Source organism: Diceros bicornis, unplaced genomic scaffold (genome assembly GCF_020826845.1).
Source record: "Diceros bicornis minor isolate mBicDic1 unplaced genomic scaffold, mDicBic1.mat.cur scaffold_92_ctg1, whole genome shotgun sequence".
Classification (NCBI taxonomy): Eukaryota; Metazoa; Chordata; class Mammalia; order Perissodactyla; family Rhinocerotidae; genus Diceros; species Diceros bicornis.
Window position 1 is genome coordinate 833,733 of NW_026691812.1, and position 16,546 is coordinate 850,278.

Here is a 16,546-nt window from a genome sequence, read left to right on the forward strand (position 1 = left end):
TCTGCCCTCTTTTTTTTTTTTTTTTTTTTACCATGGTGAGGTAAATAAAGTAGTGGGCATACTGCAGGTTTTCACTTATTTCATATATTTTATCCCATTTATCTTCACTACTCAATACTCTTATCTCTAGGATTTCTCTTACTTTTTTGATAGAGATGTTTATAAAAGGACTCATCTTTTAAGATAATCCTAGAGATAATTTCTCAAAGATGAGTCTTTTATTTTATAAGGATTTTGATGGATGGTCAAATTACATGAGAATGGTTGGCTTCACTTTACTGGACCACAGAGCCAACAAAGAGAGCAGCAGATCTGCCCAATGGGTCATTCATAAGGGAACCCACAATATAAATCCCTAATAAGCAGGTAATAATGATAAGCAGGGACAGAAACAAAAGTCAATCTCAGACAAGGAATGGTTAGAGGTTTCTAGTCAAAAACAACTTCTGCAGAGTCAGGAAAAACATCTGTAATACATTTTCAGGATGTACTGTTTGCAGATGCTTTAGCCAGGCATATTTCTAAGGAAGCCCCCAATTTGAAGGAGCTTGCAGTCTGAAACTGACAACACTAACCCATACCTACAAAGAAACAAAAGCCCAGAGAAGAGGGAACAAGCTGCTTTACACAGCTCATGCTGGGACTGAATGGGCTCTGCAAATTGGAGCTCTCTATCTGAAAAATGCCACCAGACAACACTTTTACCATGGGCCTCCTGATGGTGCTTATGAATAGACTATGCTTGGGTTTCAACTTATCTGTTAGCTAATAAAGGCTCTCTTTGATTTCATACATTTGGAGCCCAGGAGGGAGACTGGGGACTGTGTCACTGTTCTCAGCAGTCTGAAGCCTAAGTCAATAGAACAAACTAGTTCCTCACTTTTCTGCCTTCCCAGGAGCCAGGAGAAAAGGCTTAGAAATTCAATGCCAAGGCACACACTATTTGTAGAATGACTGATGGTCATATTTCACATCTTAGAAAAACAAATCGTCCTATGATTTACACTTAGCAGGACACTTAGAATTACTGGCTCAATTCTACCAGAATTTTTCTCAAAGGTCAGTTATGGTTCCTGCTAGGTCTAGAACCCCAAGAGGCATCTAGGCTGCCTCTTAATTTATATCCAGAAACTTAACTGTGATATTCAAATGTATAAATAGACAGATGAAGATAATAACAGAAAAGACTTTGTGTCCAAAATATCACTAAGAAAAATGAAAGGCAAGAATCAAACTGCTCAAAATATTGCAACAAATTGTACGAATTTATATAAAAACAATTCTTACAAGTCAACAAGAAAAAACATTACTAACCTAATAGAAAAATGAGCAAAGGACACGAACTGGCAAATTATAAAAGAAGAAACACAAATGGCTCACAAATAGGTAAGGGAAAAGTTTGACCTCAATGGTAATATAAAGGTCAAATGAACAAAAAAATTGGATGTCATTTGCACTTCTCAATTTGGTGCTCAAAAAAAAAAAGTTGATAGCACCCAGTTTCATAAAGAGCTCAGATTATATATATATATATATTTTCCTCCATTCCTTGTGACTTTGATGACCCCTCCAGAGTGAGATCTGGCAGTGCAGAGCAAAGGCTGAAAGACACACATTCCCTTCGACCTAACAACTCTACATCTAGGAATTCATCCTAAGGAAATAGCATGGATATTTGTACAAACTGAATTGCTCAGATGTTCTTTGAAATTTTTTTACTACAGGAAAAATTAAAAACAACTTAAATGTTGAACAGGAGGCTGGTTAAAGGGACAGTGGAATAGCCACACAGGGGTCTCTGCACAGCTGTTGGGAATGATGTAGAAGAATATGTGATGGTATGAAAGGAAGTTCACTTGTGACAAGTGGGAAAAAAAGAAGCTATGGACACAAACAGTACAACCTATGTTTGCCAATATATTAAATATTAAAAACCATACACCACAACGTCAACAGGCAATTTTATTTTCTCCTTTTTGTTTACCTTAATATTCCAAGTTTGGTTTTCTTTTTTTCCTGCTAGTTTTTTAAGAAAAACACATGCTAGCTCCAAAGGAATCTGATTTCTGCGATGGATGGTACAAATACAAACAGAAAGCGAATGTGAAAGCATTTAATAAAATTACATTTCCTTCTGTATGTAAATCAGTGCTATTAATGCAGATACAGAAAAGCAAGAGAATTAAAAACCACGGATGTAGACAGTAGATGACAATTTCCCCTAATACACAGATTTAACTGACTTTTTCCTCAAGAACCTTCCTCTTGCACACCAGAAGTAATTTTTCAATGTTTAAAGAGAAATGCAAGCATCATCACCTAAGGTATGTCTAAGTTACAGGAAGGGGATTTTATCTGTGCAGCAATTAAAAGAAAGGGGAAAGTATTCATATGAGCCAGCAAATGAGTATTCAAGAGAGAAGATCAAGAGAACAGTCGATCCTTAGGGAGAGATGAAGGGATCTCTGTGACTAGTCATGTGTCTTTCTGGTATGTGTGATGGGGGCACTCTATGAGTGCCACCAGTAAGCCACTCTGCTTTCCCTGGAGAAGTTCTCCTGGGTGGAAACAGACATCACTTAGGAGAGAAGGAGTATTAAGTCACTTTGTGTTTTAATGAAGCACCCAACTCATTTTTTTTCCCACATCAAGTAATTATAAATTTTTCTGATTTAAAAGCCTGCAGCTCAAATATGTAATTGCCTAATAGGGTATGCGGGTGCTGTGGATCTTATCTGGTCTCAAGGGGACATAATCCGAGTTGCAGCGGCTTTAATGATGTATTTACTCAAGAGACAGGACTGACTCTAGCTGACAGCAAGGGGACCCACAGGTAAACATCATTTACATGTGACTGTTTACTTAGCCATTTACCCAAGAGATCAAAGTAAATATTTCTGAGCTTCATTAGACTCTTAGCCAAGTAATTTTTAGTAGAACTTTCTTAAATTTTGAAAATCTCTTATTTTTAAGATTTTTATCTACAGAGAAATATGTAACTCATGCTATTTACTAAAGGTGTATATTGTTTCAATACAGGGAAACAACCAAAGATACTTGATTTTGCTAATAGTAAAAGCATGACATGTAAATCAAAACAGTCCTAGAACTCACAAAAGCATTTTGTTCTAAAGTTTGCAAGGCTTGCCCTGCCCAGGTCATTTTGGTAACATTGTTCTTTACGGCTGTGCATTTCTTCAGTCACAACCTAACAGTTTCAGAAACTGCCTGCTTACTTCGATTTTTAAGGACAGATTTTGTGATTAATTTATTGGTAATTTTTATGATTGTCACTAAGATGAGATCAGGATGATTTAAAAGGGAACAAAAAACCTACGAGGGGAGGCAGAATATCACTTGATTCATAAGTTATTAATTGGGCAGCCCCTTCTCATTAATAATGGAGTTATTGGGCCGGCCCGTGGCTTGGCGGTTGGGTGCGCGCGCTCCGCTGCTGGCGGCCCAGGTTCAGATCCTGGGCGCGCACCGACGCACCGCTTCTCCGGCCATGCTGTGGCCGCGTCCCACATACAGCAACTGGAAGGATGTGCAACTATGACACAACTATCTACTGGGGCTTTGGGGGAAAAAATAAATAAATAAAATTAAAAAAAAAAAACAAAAAACCAAGCAACACTGAGAGATCCTCTAAAAAAAAAAATGGAGTTATTATTTGAAAAATTATGAGTGGATTGGTTGTCTGGAACTGGGAATACGTTTTCTAATATAAACAACACCTTTTTAAAAAAAGATGACTAGATAGGAAAGGGCAGTAGACCACTGCTTATTTCAGCCTTGACACGGCTGAGATGTGACCTACTTGAGTGAACAAGAATGGAATACAATGTTGTTACAAAATGGTACTAGATAAAATGGACAACAAAACCGGAAAACAAATCCTTCTTAAGATCTACATTTATTGGGCCAGCCCAGTGGCAGAGTGGTTAAGTTCCCCTGCTCCGCTTCAGTGGCCCAGGGTTCACAAGTTGGGATCCCAGGCGTGGACATGTGCATGGCAGGTGCATCAAGCCATGCTGTGGCAGGCATCCCACATATAAAGTAGAGGAAGATGGGCACGGATGTTAGCCCAGGGCCAATCTTCCTCAGTAAAAAGAGGAGGATTGGCAACAGATGTTAGCTCAGGGCTAATCTTCCTGACCTAAAAAAAAAAAAGATCTACATTTATCAATAGGTGTGGGACGGATCTAAAAAACACAGGTTCTGTTTTTCCTCAAGAACATGGTTCTTTCTCAAAGAACATTCACACAAGTGGTATCATACCTGAAACAAAACAAAACTATAGGTTATTTATTGAGTCACAGGAAGTGCAGTGAAATGAAAATATGTGTGGGAAGGATAGCACAAGATTACCTCTGAAAAGGGGCATGGGCTTGAGGAGAAGCGCACAGGGGCTGTATCTCCATAATAATTTATTTCAGGAGAAAGAAATTGGGGAGGAAGGAGGTTAGAGGAGGGAGAGGAGGAGAAGGAGAAAAGGAGGGGAGAAGAAGAGGAGAGAAAGAGCAGAAGAAGGGAGGGAAGGTGCGTGAAAGGGGGAGAGAGAGAAGCCAAGAGGGAGGGGGAAAAGGAGGAGGGGTAGGAAGATGAGGAGAAGGAAGATGAGGAGCAGGTCTGAAATAAATAGGGTGCAATGGTAACAACACATGTGAGTCTGGGCTGGGAGGCGTGGGATTCCTGGGTTCATTTTATCACTCTCTGTTTGTACGTTTGAAATGCTTAAAAAAAGTACTTCTACTCTCTTTTAATCAAAGAGGCAAAGAAAGGGGGGCTTGAGAAGGACTGAAGGTGCTCTGAGAGGCTTGAGGGGTGATGGCCGAGGCTCTGGACCGCACAGCGACACAGGTGTGTGACTTCAGTGCAGAGATGGCAAGCCGCGCCTCCGGGAGGGGCACATGCAGAATCCTCGAACTTTGCGCACGATAAAAATGAAAAGCATCAAAGCCAGAAAACCCTATATTGCATGTAAGGATGAGAAAACATACATGAAACTAGACACGTGCACAAGACATTAAATTCAGGAAAGGAAAGGCCACCTCTCTGAGTGTATGGCTTCTCCAGGGAATGACGAGGACCACGACGGGAACGCTCTAAATCTGGCTCCTGGGTGGGAGCCCCTCCTGCCTTCCTTGGGAGTCTGCTCCATGGGTTCCCTGGTCTCTTCAGCAGCTCACGCTCCCCTCTGCGCCAGCTCCTGAGTCAGGCCCCTCCTGCCTTCCTTGGGAGTCTGCTCCATGGGTTCCCTGGTCTCTTCAGCAGCTCACGCTCCCCTCTGCGCCAGCTCCTGAGTCAGGCCCCTCCTGCCTTCCTTGGGAGTCTGCTCCATGGGTTCCCTGGTCTCTTCAGCAGCTCACGCTCCCCTCTGCGCCAGCTCCTGAGTCAGGCCCCTCCTGCCTTCCTTGGGAGTCTGCTCCATGGGTTCCCTGGTCTCTTCAGCAGCTCACGCTCCCCTCTGCGCCAGCTCCTGAGTCAGGCCCCTCCTGCCTTCCTTGGGAGTCTGCTCCATGGGTTCCCTGGTCTCTTCAGCAGCTCACGCTCCCCTCTGCGCCAGCTCCTGAGTCAGGCCCCTCCTGCCTTCCTTGGGAGTCTGCTCCATGGGTTCCCTGGTCTCTTCAGCAGCTCACGCTCCCCTCTGCGCCAGCTCCTGAGTCAGGCCCCTCCTGCCTTCCTTGGGAGTCTGCTCCATGGGTTCCCTGGTCTCTTCAGCAGCTCACGCTCCCCTCTGCGCCAGCTCCTGAGTCAGGCCCCTCCTGCCTTCCTTGGGAGTCTGCTCCATGGGTTCCCTGGTCTCTTCAGCAGCTCACGCTCCCCTCTGCGCCAGCTCCTGAGTCAGGCCCCTCGCTGTCTTGTCTGGCCCACAGCAGGGCCCGCTCCTCCCCGTCTCAGTCCCACTCCAAGCAGACAGAACTCCCCAAGGCGCAGCAGAGACCTCATGACAGCCCCGCTCGCAAAGCTCTGCCGGCTTTTCAGAATCTACTCAATAAACACCAACTCCTTGGCCTAGGCTGGACCCGGCACAGCAAGGCTCCACTCCCTCGGACCTTCTCGCCCCCAGCCCACACGTCAGCCACGGAAGACGGCTCTGTTTCCCGGGTCTGGATGGAGTGGAGAAAGAAAACCAGGACGCCACAAGAGGCTTCTAAGTTCCTTGGAAAATGCTGTGGTAGATATGCTTAATTAGGTTAGCTCCAAAACCTGAATCAACGTTATGTAAGGAGTTGAGATTCCTACATAAAACACTATGCAAAAGGCCTGAGAGCAGAAAGTTAAAACCAACCATAAACCCTCACTATTATTTAATATTTTTTCAACTATGTTAACCATTGTTAAGAACATGACTATTTCCTTAAATGAATAATTTGTACATCTTGAAACTTATTAAAAAAAATAAAAATTACTAACCCCTGTCCTCTGGTCCACGTTTTTGACTGGAAAACTTCAGACTTCTTAGCTACCTCTTCTGTGATAGAATTATCACGTTCTTTCAAGGTGGCCATGTGCTGACCCAACTGTGCCCTCAACAAGCCTGAGGCTGACGCTTGTTCAGATCTGTAACACAGAAATAGGAGACACATTAGAAATTTGTAGTATTGGGTTACTTATGAGATTCCCATATTTTCAAAGGCCCCTTAATCAAGGTGGTAGAAGATAGTTCATCCAGAAAAGTCTAGAACCTAATATATTCTGGACTAAGGGAATTTCCAGAGTCTTGGTATTTCTTTTTTAATTTTATTTTGGTTATGATTTCATTGCTAGATGAGCATTCTCAACTTTGGCTGCATACTGGAACTACCTGGGGAGGTTTGCAAAATCCAGGTGCCTAATGCCACCCCTACAGAGTCTAATAAAATTGGCCTGAGGTGTGGTCCAGCCATTGGGATTTTTTAAGGCTCACAGAGCGATTCTAATGCGCGGCCATGGTTTCAAATCACTGCACAGATAGTCACCCTCCTCTTAAGTGTAGTTAAGAGAAACAGATCACATTTCCATCTCAACAACAGTTGATTCCTGTTATATACTTACTATGAAATTTTTTAAAAATTAAGGTATTATTAGGAAAGAGTTAAAGGGAAGCCTATATTGCTGCCTAGACTACGGTATTTAGATACTAAAAGGAACCAGGTTCCCTTAGGGAAATGCCCTGTTCTAGTTCTGGGGCAGGAAATGTACAAGACGAGCCTGGAAAACCTTGTCATACTAGAAAGTACGGAAGCTATCAAAGACCACTGAGTCATGTCAAAAGGCCTCAGAGGCCATCTTGAAAGGGTTCCTGCTGGCCAAGGACGGGACAATTTGAGCACCAAAAAGAACAATGAGTGCAATGGACTTAAACACAGCAAATATATAAAAATCTACAAGTTCATTTAAAAAATAAATAATAAAAAGTTTTAAAAATAATAAAAAATCTTTGGATTCAGCCTCAAAAAGGAAGGAAATCCTGTCACATTCTACAACATGGATGAATCTTAAGGACACTATGCTAAGTACAATAAGCCAGTCACAAAAAGACAAAGACTGCATGATTCCACTTACATAAGACACCTAGAGCAGTCACATTCACAGAAACAGAAAGCAGAATGGTGATGCTAGGTGCTGGGAGAGGGAGAAATGGAGAGCTATTTAATGGATATGAGTTTCAGTTTTGTAAGACGAAAAAGTTCTAGAGATCTGTTGCAGAACAATGTGAATGTACTTAACACTACTGAGCTGTACACTCAAAAATGGTTAAGATGGTAAATTTTATGTCATGTGTGTTTCACCAAAATTAAAAATATAAACAAATAAACAAACCTTTGGAGGCTGCTAGGGAAACAACTTGATATTCTGAAAATTGGTAAGTAAAGGGAGAGAATCAAGCATTTATCCTGCCTTTGTGGTCAAAAAATGCATTTCACAATTAACAAGTAGTTGATGGGAAAAGTTCTTCCAACTAATAAATGCAGAAGAAATTAACAAATTAGAAAAGTCACCATTTTGTAAGTCCAAATTAATGAATGCATCTAGGAAATGATCATAATTTTGTGGAAAATGCATAACAGTAAATTTTATACTGAAGCATCAGTCTATCAATGTTCAAACCCACAGACCAGTCTTCCTAACAACATGACAACCAGACATCACATGCGGCCTGAGGGGGGTGTAATAAGAAGTACAAGCACTGGGGCAGCCTGGTGGCGCAGTAGTTAAGTGCACGCACTCCGCTTTGGTGGCCTGGGGTTCGCAGGTTCGGATCCCGGGCGTGCACCAACGCACCGCTTGTCAAGCCATGCTGTGGCGGCATCCCGTATAAAGTAGAGGAAGATGGGCATGGATGTTAGCTCAAGGCCAATCTTCCTCAGCAAAAAAAAAAAAAGAGGAGGACTGGCATCGGATGTTAGCTCAGCGCTGATCTTCCTCACAAAAAAAAAAAAAAAAAAACGAAGTACAAGCACCACCTATGACATTGTCTTGCCAAAATAACTGGGCTGGAGTATCATCATGTATCTGGATTGAACCAGCAGTTTACAGGTGATAGCATTTCGATCCTGATACAAACAAAGCAAATGTAAAATGACTTTTTTGAGATAATCAAGACAAACTCACAAGAAATAGGTATCAGATAAAGTAAAGAATCTTGGTAAATGGTAATGTATTACATCCTTATATGTTAGAGATATAAGTATTTGTGAGTATTTATAAGTAAAATATGTTGTCTCTTTTAAACTACTCAAAGAAAAAAGTGTGGATGAGGGAAAGATAAAACAAGACTAGCAAAATGTTGACAACTGGTGGATCTGGGTGAGGGGTACACGGGACTTCATTATGTTATTATAGCGGCTTTTGTGAATGTTTTAAAAATTTAAAAGTAAAAAGTTAAAAAACAGTATACTAATGTCTGCAACTTACTTGGAAATGCATAAAAATAAGAGATTGTGACTGATGGATGGATGGAAATATGAAGAGACACACATATGGGAGTGCAATCAAATGTCAATGGTAGAATCTGGGTGGTGGGTATATGGATGCTCATTACACAGTTCCTTTTACTTTTCTCTATGTTTGGAAATTTTCATAAGAAAATATTTGGAAAAAAAGTAAGTCTAGGTACAATTCAGAACCTTCTTTAATAAATCTTAATTGTTATAATCTTTGCCTGACCTAACTCTAGTTTTTCCCAAGAGTTGAATAAAGTGGGATGGGTCATCAGAATCCTTGAACTTATTTAAAAACTTCCCAGAATGATTCTAAGGTTTCTGGCTGGTTTGGTAGAAAGCCCCTTCAGCAACTTGCCTTTCTTGGTTCTGTCTAGACCTCACCAATGTCATAATGCACCCAATTCCTTTGTTCTGTTTCTATGTAAATGAAGCAACCTTTTTCTACATTTGGTTTCACAAGAGATTTCCCTACCGGGAAAATGCAATCACAGGCTACCAGCAAATTCTAGTCCATTCAGCCGTTTCATTTCTCATAATGAGTAAATCAATTGTGCTTCTGGTCTGAAAAGATGTTTACTTAGGTTGAGTTAAACCTGGAAACAAGTTGAAGTAGGGTGAATTAAGTTAGTTCAAGTAGTTGGGATGGACTGAATTATCAGAGACCGTCTCGCTGGTGACTGATACACGTGACTTCTGCAGAGGCAAAGCCAAGGCAAGAGGCTACTAATGTCCCCACCAACTGTAACCATCCTTTGGGCTCTGGTATGAAAGAACTAGCTAAGGTTTCCTATAATTATTATACATACCTCACAAAAGGACAAAACCCATTAATTGACTTGCATGGGGTCAAATAGCAAATGAGCTATGGAAGGAGGTACAGCATCTAGACTCTGTGACTTCTGAACAGTTAAGCCAACACTTACAGCACAAAACCAGGCTTTCATGCAGATTGATTTCAGGACAAATTGGGTGAGGAGTACAACAGCCATGGCTCTCCTTGCATGGAGTCTTGCCCATGTTTCTACATAAACACACCAAATCAGAAAATTTGCAAAGTGGTACAAAGGATTTTGTATGTGTGTGTGAGGAAGACCAGCCCTGAGCTAACATCCAATGCCAATCCTCCTCTTTTTTGCTGAGGAAGACTGGCCCTCAGCTAACATCTGTGCCCATCTTCCTCTACTTTATATGGGACACCGCCACAGCATGGCCTGACAAGCGGTGCGCTGGTGTGCACCTGGGATCCGGGCCAGCGAACCCCGGGCTGCCACAGAGGAGCGCTAGCACTTAACCGCTTGTGCCACTGGGCCGGCCCAAGGTACAAAGGATTTAAAGGAGTTTTTTTTTTCTCTTTCGTCTACTTTACATTGGAAAATTTATAACATCAATGCCACAGAGAAGAAACAAAGTTCAATGTCAGCTAAATTATATACTCCTTTAATTAAAAAGATAATAAAAGAATAGACTTTAAACAGTCTATAATTAACTTCATACACTTGGAATGGCTTCCAATCAGAAAACTGCAATTTAAGTAAATGTACCAACATTTCCTAATTACAACTGATTTACAACAGATTGGTAACTTGACCAAAGTTTTAAATGCAGACAAAATAGTAAGTACCCTGAATTTTATTCTGAACATAATAGGCAGAATAAAATAAAGAGGTTTTTACATACTGTAATCCAAATAATATAAAGCTGACTCAATTTTTCAGCATGAGTTTGAGAGCACAATTGGGCAACTGTATCTGAAAGTAGCCACTAACAAGAGACAATTAATTAGTTGCACCTGGAAAAAAAATAAAATAATGAGTACTCTCAATATGGATTTCATATAAGATAAAATTACTTAAGTAATCATTTTTATGTTAAAATATGTTTTCCAGAAGGCAATAATGAACAAATTTTTTATCAATTACCCCAAATGACATGAATTATATTTTAATAATTCACGATTGTCTAAAATAACAACTTGGTCTTCCACCTAATAACAGTAAACCTTTCATATGAAGGTCTTTGAACACTTAATCCCTGATATAACAAAAATCAATAATGATGATAGGAACGGTTTTGTTCTTTTTCCTTTTAAGATGCTTCACTTTGTGAGCAGGAATTCAGAAGTCTTCTCACTATCTTTTAGAGTACGCTGTGGGGCAGGTACCCCATTTTGCAGATGAGATTATAGTAAAGAGATAGACCTCGACAGCCATGGTTGGGTCAGGGGCACAAGCAGGGCTGCCGCCACACCAAACACAGTTCTCTTCAACAGGCTTTAAGGAGTTCATAACCCATTAGAGCCTTCCTACTCTGCCTGGCTTAGAATTCTAATGACATCAGTGTCATTAACAATTAAGGAACAAAAGTAGATCATTCTCTCCAAATCTGTGTTTCTGAAATAGTTTATCAAGTTGACCAGTTGACTGCTTTGGTCAAGGGGAGATCTCAAAGCAGATGGGAATATATCACTTAGGGGAGTGTCCAACAATAATTCCTGGGTGCTGAGGGGCACAGAGGGTGGCTAGAGCAAGAAGAGCAGCAAGCAGCCCGATGCCATGATTAAAACTTGTTAGAGGGGCTGGCCTGGTGACCTAGTGGTTGAGTTTGGCGTGCTCCACTTTGGCAGCCCTGCTTCACGGGTTCGGATCCCAGGTGTGAATCCACACCACTCACTCATCAGCCATGCTGTGGCAGTGACCCACATACAAGATAGAGGAGGATTAGCACAGATGTTAGCTCAGGGCTAAACTTCCTCAAGCAAAAAAAGAGGAAGACTGGCAACAGATGTTAGCTCAGGGCTAATCTTCTTCAGCAAAAATAAATAAATAAATAAAACTCTTTAGAAAGAATCTGTATTTAAAGACCTGACTGCTTATCTCTCAAAGGTCATATAAACACTTGGCACTTTTTCCAAGGCTAGACAGTGAACCAGTGACAATCAGTGTGCATTAAACAGCACCCCCAGTCACAACACACAATGGGGCATAAAAGGGCAATCCTAATCGTAACAGAACATAACACTGACATTAGTAATCATTCCTGACTTCTTTATCTGGCTTAAAAAAATGATTGTGGTAAAGAAGCAGTCTTGCAGCCTCCAGATATTAATTTTAAAATTTGTGTTGGTCATAAAGAAGGATCATTTCTTAGGGAAAGCTGATTTATACATAACTGTAGACCAACAGTCATGCAAAATGCAACCTTTCATAATGGAAATCAATGCTCTATTATGCATGTTGAGAAACTATACAAATCTCTAGTCTAGTAGATGTAGATATTTTATCTCATCACCCACAATCACAGTTTGGCAGCGTAGGTTGAGAGAGTCACACAATGAATCATTTAGTCTAACAAGTCAGTTTGCACAGAGAATTATAAATGCATATATGCTTTCTATGCCACATACCACAACTGTGGTTTATGCAAAATAGTATATCAACAGATACAAAAAGCAGTGAGAAAGAAACAGGGGCCTGGTTACAGAGCCTCACAACACATAATCACCAAATGACCTACAGAGTGCAGAAAGACTCCGCCCCAGACAGCTTCTTCCACCGCCTTGTAAAGGAGTATTTAAGACTGCTGTTTTTTATCTTGCATGATAAAACAACAGGAAAGAGGGGGAGCCGGCCCCGTGGGTTAGCAGTTAAGTGCGCGCGCTCCGCTACTGGCGGCCCAGGTTCGGATCCCGGCGCCCACTGACGTACCGCTTGAACGGCCATGCTGAGGCTGCGTACCACATACAGCAACTAGAAGGATGTGCAACTATGAAATACAACTATCTACTGGGGCTTTGGGGAAAAAACGGAGGAGGATTGGCAATAGATGTTAGCTCAGAGCTGGTCTTCCTCAGCAAAAAGAGGAGGATTGGCATGAATGTTAGCTCAGGGCTGATCTTCCTCACAAAAAAAACAAAGAACAAAAAACAGGAAAAAGGATTTTCTTGCATTGCCCTTTACTGCTTCAGGTTGAAAAGTTACTGACCAGGAAGGTCATTTCCAGCATTTTCCACAGTTTGGAGATCACTAGTACAGATGCAGAAGGTAATGTATACACTTTCAGGACTTGTGAACCTCATCTTGTGCTCTGTTAAATGGAACATATGATTGGCCAAGTCTTCTTGTGCCAAGGTCCTTTTAGAAACCATCATCTTGACTTCTCACGCTTTCGTGGGATTTATGCTGAATTCTACTCTGAAGAAAATCATTAACATAAAACAGCCTATGTGGCACACTGAAGGTAGAGAAAATGATGTTAGATATAAGATAACCAGACCCAAAGCCCCTCTCACTCTCAGCGAAACAAGGTCCTTTCAGGTGGGCTTTCACAGACACTCATCTGCTGACCATGCTCGAGAAATAATTTGTTCTCTGCTAGTAAATAGTGGGGATATATTTTAATAAAAGGAAATATAGTCAGTCCCCAAAATAAAAATCAGAGTTAGGTCACTGGCAACAATTATGCAACATGAATTAGGCACCGACCAGGTGCCAACACTGGACAAACCATTACACAAATTACACATATGTAATTCTATGACCTCAATAAGTCGCTCAGATGCCACAAAGCTTCTGAGGCCATGAAAAGAAACCCACACTACCTAAAAGGTGGGTAGAGGGTACAGAACAGATTTCTGATTGACTCAGGAAGGATGTACAAGAATCATGGTTCACATGGCCAACTACCCTGCAAATAATTAACCCCCTCTCTCTCTCATCCTAGCTTTATGGCCTTTAAGGGATATCCTTGAAGTGGTGGCTCTCAAACCTGAGGGAGGGTAGTTCCCTTAAGGGCTCATTAAAACCCAGGTGGCTGGGTCTTACCCCCAGATTCCTGATTCAGTGAGGCCTGGGCGGGGAAAACGTGTTCCCAGGTCTTGTTGATGCTGCTGGTCCAGAGACCATACTTGCAGATTGGGGGCCTGTATCTTCTAGATTGGGGGCCTGTATCACCAGCATGACCTTGGAAATTGAGGAATCCATCTGGGGTTTGGACTTGCCAATGACATCCCTCTAGGGTGGTGGCTAGACTAGATTATATCCTGGGTTGTTCACGAAGGTATGCTAATATACCAGATGAAGGCTACCTGTGCTCCCTCCCCCCAAGTAAGCCCTTAAAACATTGTTATGAGTAGGGATTGAGTGGATATATCCAATTAACAATTAGAAACAAATACATTTACAAAGAAGTAAATGGTCAAGTCCATAAAACAGTTAAACTGACAACTACAAGTGTCTATCCCAGTGGTGACCGTGTGGACTAGTGTTTTGTTTTCATTTGGAAGCATCTGGGAACAAGAATGGCCATCCTTCCACAGCAGCAATTTCATCCCAATAATACCTGACTTGCTTTTCATGGCTGCCACCTCCAGGTAAGAGTCTCGGAGGCTGGTGAAGGACAGCTGTTCCACAGGCTTCAAGGTCTTCTTTCAGAATGTCACTGTGATTATAGAGCCTATAAAATAAAACAGGTGCTGCATGAGATGTTTATTTAAGCACAGATGGCCCAGCTTCTAGAATCTACGGAGGTTCTTCGTGGTTTATTGACATATCTGTAATATAATCTAGACACAAAAATGCAGCAACCAGACTATCTCTCGACAAAGATGTAAAATGGGGCATTTTGAAAACCTTGTTTGTGTGTATGTGGCAGTTTTAAATCCATCAGTGGAAGAAACTTTTAACCCTTTGAAGACTTTAATGACCTTCAAATCGACAGCTATGCAATCTCATTCCACATTCCACCTGACTGATAGGAATGCTAGATAATCTTAACAGCAGAAAAGGCTAATTTTCTATTGTCAATCATAACAAAGTTAGATCTCCACAACTCATGTGAAATTTACTTAAATCGTCACTGCTAAGAAATTGAAAACTGCTGGCTGGATACTGGTTATGTCCTCTATTTCTGAACGCAGAAAAATGACTATTATTTCTCCATTCAGATCCCACTGCAATACAATTTTCTTTATTTTTAGTAAGAAGAGGAAGGGAGGGAAAGAGGGATTTAGCCTTCATTATCTATTTCCAGTCTACTGGGGGACTGGTCTAGTCTAACAATTTGGCCACTGTTTTAGGTTAGGTCTGTCACGGTATCATAGTAGCTTCCAAAGAGACTGATTAGAAACTTCCTTTAAAAACATGTCTATTTGGGGGAAAGCATGATTCTAAAAAGCTATAGGAGAAGACATCAAAGACAAAACAGTATTTCTACTTTAAAGAAGCTGATGACATACGTAGTTGGGAATATTCAACATGTACTCCAAAAAGAAAATGAAGCAACTTGTAAAGCAATGTGTTAATTAGCAACATCTTACTAACTTGTAGTTAGTACAACAGTGGGTTAAGTTACTGGATCCACTTGATGGCCATGTGCCTAATATCAAAAGGATGAAAGAGATGTGCTCTGTTTGTCTATTAGAGGGTGAGTGACAAGAGTAGGCTCAGGCACCCTGACTCTGAAGCAGGCTTTTATCCTGGGCAGGAAATACAAATGTCGTGTCATGTCCGTCCCCCACCCCCACCCCCCCCACCCCCCATTCAAGCCCTATTCTGGACCCTAGGCCACCCTATGGGCGCTCCAGTTCCTTGCCGTGTCTCAAGCTCTTGTCTAAACTCTAAGCCTAAGATTCTTAGTCCTTCTGGGCCACATCCTGTGTTGGATCCTTCACCTCTGAGCTCTGCTGCCAAAAACCTTCCATTTTTTGATCGGGTTGTTTTGTTTTTTGTTGTTGAGTTGTATGAGTTCTTTATATATTTTGGAAATTAACCCCCTGTTGGATATATGATTTGCAAATATTTTCTCCTAGTTGGTGGGTTGTTTTTTCATTTTGTTCATGAATGGCCAACAGGCATATGACAAGATGTTCAACATCACTAATTATCAGGGAAATGCAAATCAAAACTACAATGCGATTTCACCTTACATCCATCAGAATGGCTATAATTAACAAGACAAGAAATAACAAATATTGGAGAGGATGTGGAGAAAAGGGAACCCTCATACATAACTGGTGCAAATGCAAACTGGTGCAGCCACTATGGAAAACAGTATGGAGATTTCTTATAAAATTAAAAATAGAAATACCATATGATCCAGATATCCCACTACTGAGTGTTCATCCAAAAACATGAAAGCAACAATTCAAAGAGATTTATGCATCCCTATGTTCATCACAGCAATATTCACAACAGCCAGGACATGGAAGCAACCCAAGTGCCCATCAACGGATGAATGGATAAAGAAGACATGGTATATAGATACAGTGGAATACTACTCAGCCATAAAAAAGACAAAATCATGCCATTTGTGACAAAATAGATGGACCTTGAGGGTATTATACCAGGCAAAATAAGCCAGACAGAGAAAGATAAACACCGTATGATTTCACTCATATGTGGAAGATAAACACGTGGATACGGAGAACAGATTACTGGTTACCAGAGGGGAAGGGAGTAGGCGGAGAGTGAAAGGAGTAAAGGGACACATATGTATGGTCGCAGATAAAAACTAGACTATTGGTGGTGAACACAAAGCAATCTATACAGAAACTGATATATGATATTGTGTACCTGAAATTTATACAATGTTATATGCCAATATGACCTCAATAAAAT

At 41.2% G+C, this 16,546-nt stretch overlaps 1 protein-coding gene and 1 long non-coding RNA gene across 2 annotated transcripts in view; both read right to left on the minus strand.

Annotated features, from left to right (window-relative positions):
* The window catches only part of LOC131403834 (centrosomal protein kizuna-like), a 68,058-nt gene that overhangs the window by 19,599 nt on the left and 31,913 nt on the right, over positions 1-16,546 (minus strand).
* LOC131403832 (uncharacterized) overlaps positions 6,455-16,546 on the minus strand; it is a 37,826-nt gene continuing 27,734 nt past the window's right edge. Inside the window, exons 3-4 of the long non-coding RNA XR_009219556.1 lie at positions 14,271-14,384; positions 6,455-6,567 (exon numbers count right to left, since the gene is read on the minus strand). This is a non-coding gene — a long non-coding RNA (uncharacterized LOC131403832). The remainder of the gene's footprint in view (positions 6,568-14,270; positions 14,385-16,546) is intronic.